The following is a 13,288-nucleotide window of genomic DNA, read 5'->3' on the forward strand; positions in this document are numbered from 1 at the left end:
TACAATAAGTTACATGTGAGTCTCACAAATGCTTGTGCAAATGCATATTCAACTCGCATTGAAAGTGAGATTCTGCAGGAAATTAAAAATAAATATTTAAAGTGACAACCAAGCATAGAAATAAAAGTTTGAAATATTCATAGTTAAAAGTTATTTGCATTTTGTTATTATTCAGAATAATGGTTAGCAAGATATAACATTCAAACTATAGTATGATCAAGGAGGTTCAGATGATATAACAGAGTGAAGATCAACTCATTTATGACTGTCATCTGAAATTCAGGACTGAACCATAGCTTTCAAATCGCACCCTCTTATTTATAATTCATGTTGCACATTTAATTTAAGTCACTGATGGTGTAAATATTGCTATTTTCAGCCAAGGTTCTTTATCTGGAGGGGACATAAAGTAAGGAAGCTGTATGCAGCTGTCAGTAGCAGTTTTATTCTTAATGTTTAGCTATTGTACCACTGGTTGATGCAAATATTTCTCCGTTGCCATTAGCAGTGAAAAAAATAAACTGGGACAAAGTTGTACTGAAACTGGAATGCTCTTTTAAAGTATCAAGTTCTTTAAAGACCTCTATGAGTTTCTACAGTAAATTAGCAGCTGAAAGTAGCTCACAATAGTATGATATTTATGGAAGAACATCAAAGGCATTTGTAATGTCATTATTGCAGGTTTACAGTGAGATAATCTACAAGTGATCACAGAGGACTCTGACATTCATTATATATTGTAACATGACCATGTGTCACGCACACATATAACAATACAAACATTAAATGAGCCCAAAAGCAATTGTGATTCATATCTTACATTCAGTTAGCTTGCTTTGAGGGAGAGAATGATAAAACTTCCCTCTGCTGTTGAATCGAAATGACAAAATCCATTAATAAAATATTTTAATTGGCCAAGACTGTTTAAAAAGTCCAAAGCAGTCAAAATTAAAAAAAAAGCACACTAGCGTATTAACACATGGCACTCTGTAGCTTAGGTGTGTGTCCATATGTGGCATGGTAGTGCAGTGGTTAGCATTGTTGCTTCACAGTGCCAGGGTCCCGGGTATGATTCCTGCTTGGGTCACTGGCTGTGCGGAGTCTGCACGTTCTCCCCGTGAAGCGTGGGTTTCCTCCGGGTGCTCCGGTTTCCTCCCACAGTCCCGAAAGATGTGCTTGTTAAATGAATTGGACACTCTGAATTCTCCCTCAGTGTCCCCGAACAGGCGCCAGAGTGTAGCGAAAGGTGCTTTTCACAGTAACTTCATTGCAGTGTCAATAGGATCCTACTTGTGACACTAATAAAGATTATTATTACCTGGACAACATTCAGGTTTGGGCTGATAAGTGGCAAGTAACTTTTGTGCCACACAAGTGCCAAGCAATGAGCAACTCCAAGGAGAGAGGATCCAACCAACTATCCTCAACATTCAATGTCATTGCCATCACTGAATCCCCCACCATTAACTTCTTGGGGGGTTACCATTGACCAGAAACTAGCCATATAAATACTACAGCTACAAGAGCATGTCAGAGGCTGTGAATTTTGAGGAGAGTAACTCACCTCTTAACTCCTCAAAGCCTAATTACCACCTACAAGGCACAAGTCAGGAGTGTGATGGAATATTCTCCATTTGCATGGATCAGTGCAGCACCAACAACACTCAAGAAGCTCAACACCATCCAGGCCAAGACATGATTAGCACCATATCCACCACCTTAAATATTAATTCCCTCCACGACCAGCACACAGAGGCAGCACTGTATACCATATACCAGATGCATTGGAGCACACCGCCAATGCCCCTTCATGCTGGAGGAGTTCACCTTCCAAAACCACAACCTGTACTCTAGAAGGACAAGAGAAGCAGAAAAATGGAAACACCAGCACCTAAAGTTCCCTTCCAAGTCCCAAATGTTCCAGACTTGGAACAATATCACTGTTCCTTCATTGTCGCTGAGTCAAAAATCTGTACCTCCTTTCCTAACAGTACTGCAGATGGACTTACACCAGATGGAGTAAAACAAAAGCAGCATATTGACTAGAATTTTAAGCGGGCCAGTCACAGCGCAATTATCATTCCTAAAGCAGGGCACAGGCTGGATACTCTGGAACAAATGGTCTACCTCCTGACCCTTAAAGAGCGATTCACAATCCAGAAAGCTCAAGCCAGGCATGTGATGAAATGCTCATGGGGTGAGCGTACAGCCATAACATTCAAGAAACCTGACACCATGCAGACCACATGGTTAGAAGTCTCCAGCCCTTTCACTGGTGAACTTGGCTGCAGTATGTGTGAGCTACAGGATGCACTGCAGAATCACACCATAGTTACTTTTAAAGCACCACCTTTCCCTGCAGTCTGAATCATGGGGAAGGGCAGGATCAGTAAATCTGTGGGACACCACCTTTCCCCCCTGTTGCCTACACTTGAAACTATTACTATTCTTTCATCATCAACGGGTCAGTATTCCAGCGTTTTCTATCTACCACAACGAAAACTTATTTTGCAAAGTAAAATGCTTCATAGGGTTTCAAAGGAACATAATCACGAAGTAACTGACATTGAATCAAAGAAGAAGGATTAGGACATGTAATAAGAAACCTGGTTTCAGAGATAGGCTTTATGGAGGGCATTAATGAAGGAGAAAGAGAGGGAGAGGCAGAGAACCCAGTGAGGTAATTCCAGAGCTGTGTGCATAGCCAGATAAATGCATGACCATCATAGTGGGGGTGTAGGTAGTGCGGGAGGGACAAGAGGCTAGAGTTGGAGGAATGCAGAGATCTCAGTGGGCTGTGGAGTTGGATGACATTAGATAGATAGGGAAGGCCAACGTCATAGAGGGACTTAACACACACAGGAGAATTTTGACTGGGAGCTAATGTAGGTAACAGCGTGCACAGTGGGAATGGGTAAACAGAATCTGGTGTAATTCAGCAATGCTGGCAACAGGGTTTTAGATGATTTCAAGTTAATGCTGAGTGGAAAATGGAAGGCTGATTCACCGAACATTGGAATATCTATAAAAGCAAATTAGTGCGGATGCTGGAATCTGAAACAAAACCAGAAAATGCTGGACAATCTGGTGGCCTTTGTGAAGAGAAAATGGAGCCTAATGTTTTGAGTCTGGGTGACATTTTGTCAAAGCTAGACACAACTAGAAATAGGATGAGATTTCTACTGTTGTGCATGGGGGTGTGGGGGGGGGGGGGGGGGGGGGGGCATGGAACAGTGATAGAGGGCCAACGATAGGTGGAGATTGACAAATATGTTGTGGACAAAAAGACAAAGAGACAAAAAGTGCCAATAGTGGCACATTAAGAGATCAGAATGTATTAATGGCAGAATAGGGGTAAGCAGTGTGTCAAAGGACAACTTAGAATAGGGAACAGATGGCCCTAGTGGTGTGGCGGAGACTAGGGTACAGAATTTGCGATGGTGCTAAGTAATAAGCAATCCTGTCTTCCCAAGTTTCAGCTCATCCAGGACTGGGGTAAGTAGTGCAACAAATCAAATACAGTGGAAGTAGATTTAGAGAGGTGAAGGTGACGGGCTGGGTGGGTCATCAGCACATCTAAAACCAACATGGGAAGACCATCACCACAGGAGTCCAGCAGTTCCAAAAAGGGCAACAAGGAGGTGGGCAATAAATGTAGCCTTGTCATCGCCACCTCTTGGCTGAAAATGAGAAGCAAAATCCAACGTTGGATTTTGAATCACTGCTGTATAACAAAGGCTGACTTCCACTGGGCAAAATCCATTGTCACCTCACAGCAGTAAGAAATAATTAGAGAGATTTCCTTCTATCCAAGGTTTTATAAAAAAAACTCTCGTGATGAGCTGCCACTTTCTGTGGAAATCATTGCTGTGGTGAAAAATCATGCTTGCTTTCCCAAAACATTTATTTGCCACTTATCTTGATTGTAGGTGAAAGCTGCAAGTGAGAACAGTAAACAGCATTTACTTAATGCCTACACTCTTCAATTATGTGAATGTATTTTGGAAAAAGGAACAACTGTTTGACTTCAGTAGATATTTCCTCATTTCCTATGAAAACAACTTCAACGCTAGTTCCAAAATTACAAGATAAAGCACAAGAATGTTACCAAAGTTAAGTGAATCTAGATATGGTTAACTGTTTTGAATAAATGTTATTAAAATGCTGCTCTTAACTATTATTATGTGTATAAAAGGATAAGTCCATTTCCTCTTTTTAAGAAAATAATTATACTGGAGACATCAGTTGCCAGATGCGAAAACAAGCCTGGAGTCAAATGAACATGTGACCTACACTGCAATGATTTTGAAAAATAATTTTTTTTACCTTTCACTATTTCAGGACGTTCCAAAGCATTTGCCAGCCAATGAAGACATTTTTGAAGTGGAGTCACTGTAGGAATTACATCAAAGATCACTGTTGTAATAATATAGCCCATAACTTAGGCTGCGGTGATATTAACATTTTATTGACTGCCTGCTACATGGAGCATAACTTGCATTTACTATCAGTGTCTATTATCTCACTTAAATGAGAAAAACACCTACGATGCAAGCTTTTTAAAAACAAAATTACTTCACTGAAAGGGTGGAGTACATTTGCAGTTGTGCAGTGAGCAGTTCTGGATGCCACACCTTAGGAAGGATGCATTTGCCTTGGAGAGAGTGTAGCGTAGATTTAACAGAATAATATCTGGACTCCCAAGTATTAAACTATAAGGAGGGATTGCACACACCAGGGTTATATTTCGTTGAATTTAGAAGGCTGAGAGTTAACTTGAACAAATTCTTCAAGACATTATGGGGAACAGAAAGGAGAGATAGAAATACATTATTTTCTCTGGTTGGGGACTCTCGGATTAGGGGGCAGACTTTTCAGGAGTGAAATTAGGATATACTTCTACATTCATGGTCTTATGGCCAACGCATATCAGTGAGACCCCTGTCATGAACATAAAATTTCACTGTGTGTGCAAAATTGTTTAATAATTTCATGAAAGGTCTGATTCTAATTATTAGACTATGTCCCCTGGACTCCCCAACTTGTAGAAAGGCCCTACTGCTATTAAGTGCTCAGGCACATAAGCGACCAATGTTGAGCCTTCCCTAGAATTAAGGACTCTGGGGTGGAAATATCCCCCCCCCCCCCCCCCTTTGCTGGGGGAAGGGGAATGGGCCAGAGGCAAGGGCAGGGGACTGGTCTATAGGGATGTCCCCCTTCCTGTTACTGGATCCCTCTATCAGGTATTGAGCACCTTTGAATGAGGAATCCTTCCTATGATCCCAGAAATGAACATGACAGACAATAATTGCCCACTTAAGACCTTCGGTTGGGCCTCCCTGCCCCAGACTTAATTGGATGTAGGTGGGATGGCAGTGGGGTCTTCACACCACATCTTCTTACCCACCTCCAAACTCACCTCCAAGGGTACTTTTGTGAGTCAATGGTATGAAGGGATATGGGGCAAAGGCAGGGATATGAAGTGAGGTTACATGATTGTACAGAATGGCAGACAGTCTCAAGTGACTAAATGGCCTTCTCCTGTCCCGAGGTTCATAGAATCATAGAACCCCTACAGTGCAGAAGGAGGCCATTTGGCCCATCAAGTCTGCACCGACCCTCCGAAAGTGCATCCCATCGAGGCCCACTCCCCTGCCCTATCGCCGTAACCCCACCTACCCTTTGGACACTAAGGGGTAATTTAATGTGGCCAATCCACCTAACTTGCACCTCCTTGGACTGTGGGACGAAACCGGAGCACCTGGAGGAAACACACACAGACACAGGGGGAACGTGCAAACTCCACACAGTCACCCGAGGCCGGATTTGATCTAGGGTCCCTGGCATGTGAGGCAGCAGTGCTAACCACTGTGCCACTGTGCCTCCTTCAGAGAGAGGGGATTTCCACCCCAGAATCCTTTATCCTGGAGAAGGCTCAACTTTGGTTCCTACAGACTGCAGAGGAAATCACTACCATTTTACAAGAGATTTTAAACTATATACTCGCCTTGAATATAATTATTGTTGTTTAAAATACAATGCGCTATTTTGAAGCAATGCACCATGCAGGTAAAGAGAATTATAGAATCACAGAATTATTACAGCACAGAAGGAGGCCATTCAGTCCTTGGCGTGTGTGCCAGCTCTCTGCAAAAACAGCTCAACTGATCCATGCTCTCTCTTTTTTCCTTTAGCCTTGCAAATTAATTTCTCTTCAGATAATTATCCAACTTACTTTTGAAATTTAGGATTGACCTTGCCTCCACCACAGTCTCAGGCAGTGCTTCACAGATCCTAAACACTCGCTGCGTATAATTATTTTTCCTCATGTCCCCTTTGGCTCTTTTACCAATCACCTGAATTCTGTCTCCTCTCATTCTCAATCCTTCCACCACTCTCTATCTATTCTGTCCAGACCTCTTTTCTATAGAGAACAACCCTAGATTCTCCAACCCAACTACATAACTGAAATCCCCCATCCCTAGAACTATTCTTGTAAATCTTACCTGTGCCTTACCTAATACTTTACCTCCATCCTAAAATGTGTTTCCGAGAATTGGACACAGTCCTCCAGTTGTAGCCATACCAGTTTATATTAATGTCCTTGCTCTTGTACTGTATGCCTCTATTTATAAAATTCAGGATTCCATTTGCCTTAATAACCATTGTCTCAATCTGCCTGCCCCTTTCAATGATTTGTGTACATATACCTCAAGTTCCCTCTGCTTCTGCACCTCAGTGGAATTGTAAACTTTATTTTACAACGAGTAATTCAATTGTGAAGTGACATCCATTTGCTTTTTTAAAAAGCCTTTTCTCTACAACCCTGTGATCATCTTATGTCAATTCCCACTTGCCTGCCAAAGGCTCATAGAAGTTTGTGCAGTTCAACTGGAATTGAGAATTCATGGCTTTGTAAGGTGTGTTGAGACACCATTTTCTCTTCTCTACATGGAAATCAAGAAATTAACAATCCTCAAATAGAATATAATAACAGAACAGAACAGACGAGGGGGGAAGAAAAGAGAGCATTTGCCACAGAAGCTATTATTTCAGGTGTGTTAATGGGATTAGAGTAGTGTGAAAAATCCAAGGATTAGTGTGATTCTATCTTTCAGGTACCAGCAGCATCTGTTGGCTGCGAAACATGAATGTAGCCTAGAGGTGAAAAATGAACCTAGCTATTGTAATGCATTGGGATCCATAGTTGCTAGGCGAGAGTGTCACATACAGTCCAATTGTGAAGTGCAGGGACAAGTCTCACACCTCAGTACAAGTCTGTTAATTGATCATCACCTTGGAAGCAGAGAGAGTGGGAGAAGGGAGCATGTGTGTAGGTGTGAAGAAATGTATTTCCCACCAATATGAGAGAAAAGGGATCTAAGCAACTTGACATTGCACTGTGCCTTCCTTATTACAATGCAATTAAACAGAATCACGGCAGATTTTGCATTTCCAGATTGCACTGAATTTAGCCTGTGAGAGGTCCACTATTAAATATGTAAGCCAAAATCGGGACTTTTACTTCACCCTCCACCACCAATGTACACTTTTCTAAGACATCTCCTCTCACTGGCTAAAAAATAATTTTATCTTAATTACAGAGTCTTGTTTACCTATATCTGGGCCCAGGTACTGCCTGAGCAGGATTTTGTTCTTTCAGTAGCTTTGCATATTATTTCAATCACCAAGACCACCTGCTTCCACTTCTGTAATACCATGTGACTCTGCTGCTGAAACGCTCAGCTAATGCCTTTTGAACCTCCAAACTTAACTATTCCAATGATATCCTCCCTGGCCTCCCACCCTGTATAAACTTCATCCAGAAACTCTGCTACCTGGGTCCTAATCAGGCATATACCCCCGTGTCACCCACTACTCCACCCCTCTGCTCATTGACCTGCACTGTCTCCATTTTAATAGTCTAATCCTTGTTTTCAGATCCTTGCATCTCCTCAGCCCTCTTAATCCCAGCTAGTCCAACATCCCTCTGAGCTATCTGCGCACCTCCCATTCGGGCCTCTGGTGTATCCCTGATGTGCATCGCTCCATGAATGGAGACTGTTGCCTTCAGCTGCCTGGGGTCTGAGGTTTGGAATTCCTTCCCTAAACCTCTCTTTCTTCCTTTAAGATTCTCCTTCACACCCACCTCTGACTCAGCTTTTTGACCAACTACTCCAACATCTTCCTATGTGTCAAATGTTGTCCGCTGACCCACTCGTGTGAAGCATTTTGGATGTTTCACCATGCTAAAAGTGCCACATAAAAGCAGTTATTGTTGCTGCTCTTTGAGCGACCCAGTAACTATTTTTTACGCTGCCAAATTCTCTTTTTGAAAAAAGGCTTGGCACATTGAAATTGCTGAGTTAGCACCAGTGCCTTGCAAACCCAGAGCAACTTGTAAATAAATCCTGCACACTTAGGTAAACCCTGCAGGCTGATGTACCTACACCCTGTTCAAACTCTCTCCCCTCGGCACGTTTCTTCCCTCACACCAGGTGAAATTTAGTTTGAATCTATGATCAGGCTGCAAGTTATTATGTGTCCTATTTACGGCACCTTCTTCCTCAAGGAAAACGCAGCAAGCAGTAAATATCATATTACTGCCCAGTGCCCACTTCTGCACAAGGGGAGGGTGTGTGTGGAAGTATATTCACAGTGAGGGTATATGAATCAGTTTCTTTCCACGGATTTGATTTAGATCACTGTGATTTTCAGCTTTTTTTGAAACTGGTAGCATCGAGGTGTTCCCTTTTTACTGCTGAAAGAGTAAACAAACTTGTGTCATTTACATGGTGCATTCTAATGAGGAACAGCTGCAAACTCAATACAAAAACTGAATTAGACACTGCTGTGTAAATGGACTTTTAATACCCCTATTTAACTGATTAAGTGCTAACTTCCCTGAGGATATAATCTCACTTTAATAGTTGTGGGACATTCTTCAAGGTAACTGAATTTGTAGTGGAAAAAAATGATTTGGGAGAAAAATGTTTCCATTCATTCATCAATGGAGCAAATGTTTTTGAATAAAAATAAATGTTTAAACTCTTGAATTCAGCTACAAAGATTTGTGGTTAACTTTTGTTTTCAGGTGCCGGAATGTGGCGGCTAGGGACCTTTCACAGTAACTTCATTTAATGTAAACCTACTTGTGACAACAGAAAGATTATTATTATTTGCTTCAATCTTGCTGTTGAGGACTTGGATCGTTTTGAGGCAATAAGCGAGTGCTGGAGATCTGGGAGCTGGCTGCGGAGGAGGTTAGTGAACCTGAAAGTGTGGGGAGGGGATTATCATGACAGTGATACTACCATCAAGGAAGCATTGATATTCTGCGAGTCTGGTGCAACAATCAGAGATCCACATATTATTTTAATCACCTTGTGCAAGTTTTACAAGGATGCTTTCTTGGCTCAGTGGCAACATTTCATGTGCAAACATTTGCCGAACGCTCTTTGTTAAAAATCACATTTCTTCTAAGTTAGAGATTTTCCCGATTAATTTTCTCCATTTTCCTTTTGCAAAAGGTGTTAGCTCCCTCTGAACAACAGCAACAATGCGCATTTATATAGCACCGGTAACATCCTAATGCATCACAAGGTGCTTCAAAGGAGTAACTATCAAACAATATACGACACCGAGACACAAATGGTTAGGGCAGATCAGAAAAAGCTTACTTGTCAATGAGGTAGGTTTTAAGGAGCCTCTGCATGGAAAAGGGAGAGACAGGGAGGTGGTTAGGTTTCCAAAGGTTAACTTAGACAGCCTTCCAATTCCATGACCACTACCATCTAGAAGGAGACGAGAAGCAGATACATGGGAACCCCACCACCTGAAGGTTCCCCTCCGAGTCACTCACCACCCTGACTTGGAAATATCTCTGTTCCTTCACTGTCACTAGATCAAAATCCTGGAACTCCCTCCCTAACAGCACTGTGGGTGTACCTACACCTTAACTGCAGCAGCTCAAGAAGATGCCTCACCACCACCTCCTCAAGGGCAACTAGGGATGGACAATAAATGCGAGCGATGCTCACATCCTATGAAAATCTATGAAAGTATGAAAAAAAAGGGGGAATTCCAGAGCCAAGCGCTTTAGCAGCTGATGGTGACGTGTTAAAAACTGGGAATGTGCTGGAGGTCAGAATTGGAGTGTTGCAGTTGCTCGGCACCTTCTTACTGAAGTAGCCATTTGTCATGTGTGAATCCGGATCTTCAGTGTTGGCAAGCGATTGAACTGCATAGAGCATCACGGTGGAGATTGGCCCTTTTTTCTCTGATGTCAAGACGTGCATGGTTTCTCCAGTTAGAGTCATTGCACAGAAATCTGAATCAGGAATTCTGAGCTGAAATTTCCTCCCTTGCTCAGTGGTACCGAGGTTTCATTGTCACCCGCGGTAAGCTCAGTTAAGTGAGTACAGACAAGCTGATGGTTTACTTGGTTGAACCACAAACCACTTTCACCAAGTGAGGTGCCAAAGAAGCAGCTCCATTTGTTTCAAAGACTTGCTCTCCCTTGTAGTGACTCATCCAATGTTCCTGCTGAGATTATCAGCAGTCGTTAAACTTAAAAAATATATATTTAGAGTACCCAATTCTTTTTTCCCAATTAAGGGGCAATTTAGCGTAGCCAATCCACCTACCCTGCACATCTTTGGGTTGTGGGGGTGAGACCCACACAGACACGGGGTGAATGTGCAAACTCCACACGGACAGTGACCCAGGGCCGGGATTAAACCAGGTCCTCGGCGCTGTGAGGCAGCAGTGCTAACCACTGTGCCGCTGTGCTGCCCCAGCAGTTACTAAATTCAAGCAATTAAAACATAACCATGTTAAAAAAAAGTGCTATTGTTTGGAGAAAATTTCCATTGTTTGCTAATTTGGCAAAGCTGCAAACACATTTGTCATACCTATGTTTACCATTTCATAACAAATACTCAAAAATGGAATCCTCCCTCAAGAGCTTTATAACTTAATCCTTTTTAAAAGCAGTGCCAGTATTGATATGTCTTAAGTTCCTTTACATTATATTTAAAAAGCTTTATTTAAGCACCCAATCTTGCTCTTTGCATAGATTTGCTTATTGGCGCTTGAAAGGCAAACTGTTGTCGAGACAATTAAAAAGATGGAGCAAAGTGATGACGGCATTGCTGTGTTCCACCGAAGTTAAAGATTAGATGAAAAAGTGTCCCTCAATATAAGGAAAGAAACAATCTTGACTAAACAATGCGTTGTCATGGATTTACATGATATATATATGACAGTCATCACCACACACATTCAGAGAAACAAAAAAGAGCAACTATATTTAGGAGAAAAAAAAGCAAATGAAGTGGCAAGTTGAATTGGACTCCACAAAGAATGTTCAATCTATTAAAATTCGCATCCTTATTTAATTGAGAGAAAGAGCGCAACAAGGCCGTTGAATCGCGAGGGAGGCCGAAATCAAGAACCGATCTGTTTGCGATCTAACCGGCCCGCTCTCGTTGGCGAAATCCGGATCCTGCTGAAGCGTGGCAATAAATCAATAATCACCACTTAAGCCTAATCTCCATACAATTAATGGGAGTGACCCCATATCTAACTGCCCCCTGTGATCTAATGGACTCCCCAGGAAGTGGCCAGGCTGGCTACGAACAGTACTGCTTTTTAAAAATGTGAAGCTGGTGGAAGGGCTGCGGCGGGGACCCGAGGAGGTGAGAAGCCATCTTCACTCACAGGCAAAGAGCTTGGGGGCACTGGCGTTGTTGCCCCGGTGCTCGGGGGGAGGGAGCCACTGGGGGCCCGTTTGGGGTTGGGGGGGAGCCATTGGTGGGGCCCGTCGGGTGGCCCACCATCGGTGGGGAGGGGGGGTGGGGGTGGTTTGCGGAGCGGGGTGCTGGCCACCCATAGCCTGGGCTGGGCTGGGCTGGTGGGGAGTGGAAATGGGTTTCCCAGTGCCTGTGGGTCCATGGACCATGTGGCCCCGTTCTGGGAGCAACCTCAGCCCCTGCCCGTCTGCCCCACTGACCACCCATAACTCCCACTGACCGTGGAGGTCTCTGGCAGTACGGCTGAAGGGTATTGCCAACAGGGAATTGGCAATCGTGGTTCAGTGAGCATTTCACATATCCCAAGTGGATCCCCGTGGAAGGGTGGATCATATAGCATGTGGGGCGTATTGCCTAGCATCCCAATCAGATGGCGATGCCTGAACATTGTGCCTGAACACTACAGGAGGCAACATCCAGGACGCAGTGGCCAACATCCAAACACCCAGGGACTGGGCCCCAGTAACGGGGACATAGTGGCGATCAGAGGGAGGGTATGTACACCATGGAGGGGAGAAGCACCTGGTCCAGGTAATGTTACATGCGGTTGTCTGGGATAAAGGGTCTTGGGTCTGATGAGCAGGGCCCCCCTCTGTGACCTGGGGTGCATGGGCTGGGCTTGCCGGGTTGGGGGGGTGGGAATAATGGGGGTCTGGACACCAATAGCTGTCAGTCTCACACCCTCCCACAATTCCTTACAGATATTAAACAATATGGATGATACTTTGGACCCTGGGGAAGCTGCCCTTGTGGTGCTGCTGGCAGGCTGGGTTTCCATACAACGGAAAAGGCGCCAGCAGCAGTGTAGGCAGAGGTTCGAGGCGGCAGCCCATGTGCAGGGCCCCACCCCACACCCAGACGTGGAGGACAAGACGGCCCAAGGTGTACAGGCTTCGCTGGTCTTTCGAACAAATGATGGACAGCGCGTGCCGTAGGAGGCTCTACCTCAACAAGGCGACACCTGTGTAACGCCTCACTGACTTAGCACCACATGGAGGATAAGGTCACCTGCTCCCAATGGCTGTCAAGGTCACCACAGCCCTGAACCTTTACGCCTCAGATCATTCCAGGCTCGAGTGGGAACTTGTGTAGCATCTCACAAGCTACATCCCACAAGTGTATCCGTGAAGTCACGGATGCCCTGTTTGCCCATGCAACAGATTACATAAACTTTCACATGGGCCAAGCCCAGCAAGATGCCCTGGCAGCAGGATTCTCCGCCATCAATGGAATGAAACAGGCCCGGGGCTAATAGTTGGCACGCATTTCGCCTTACGCTCACCGGGCCATCTGGGGGTGCTTTACATCGATAGGCAGGAGTTCAATTCTCTGCACACCCAATTTGCGTGTGATCACCACGTGAAGTTTATGCACATGTGTGCATGCATCCCCGTGAGTGTGCACGACACCTACATCCTGGGGCAGTCGGTCATCCCCGGCCTTGTCGAGGACCACCCCAGGATGGCCGGCTGGCT

Source organism: Scyliorhinus canicula, chromosome 1 (genome assembly GCF_902713615.1).
Source record: "Scyliorhinus canicula chromosome 1, sScyCan1.1, whole genome shotgun sequence".
Taxonomy (NCBI): Eukaryota; Metazoa; Chordata; class Chondrichthyes; order Carcharhiniformes; family Scyliorhinidae; genus Scyliorhinus; species Scyliorhinus canicula.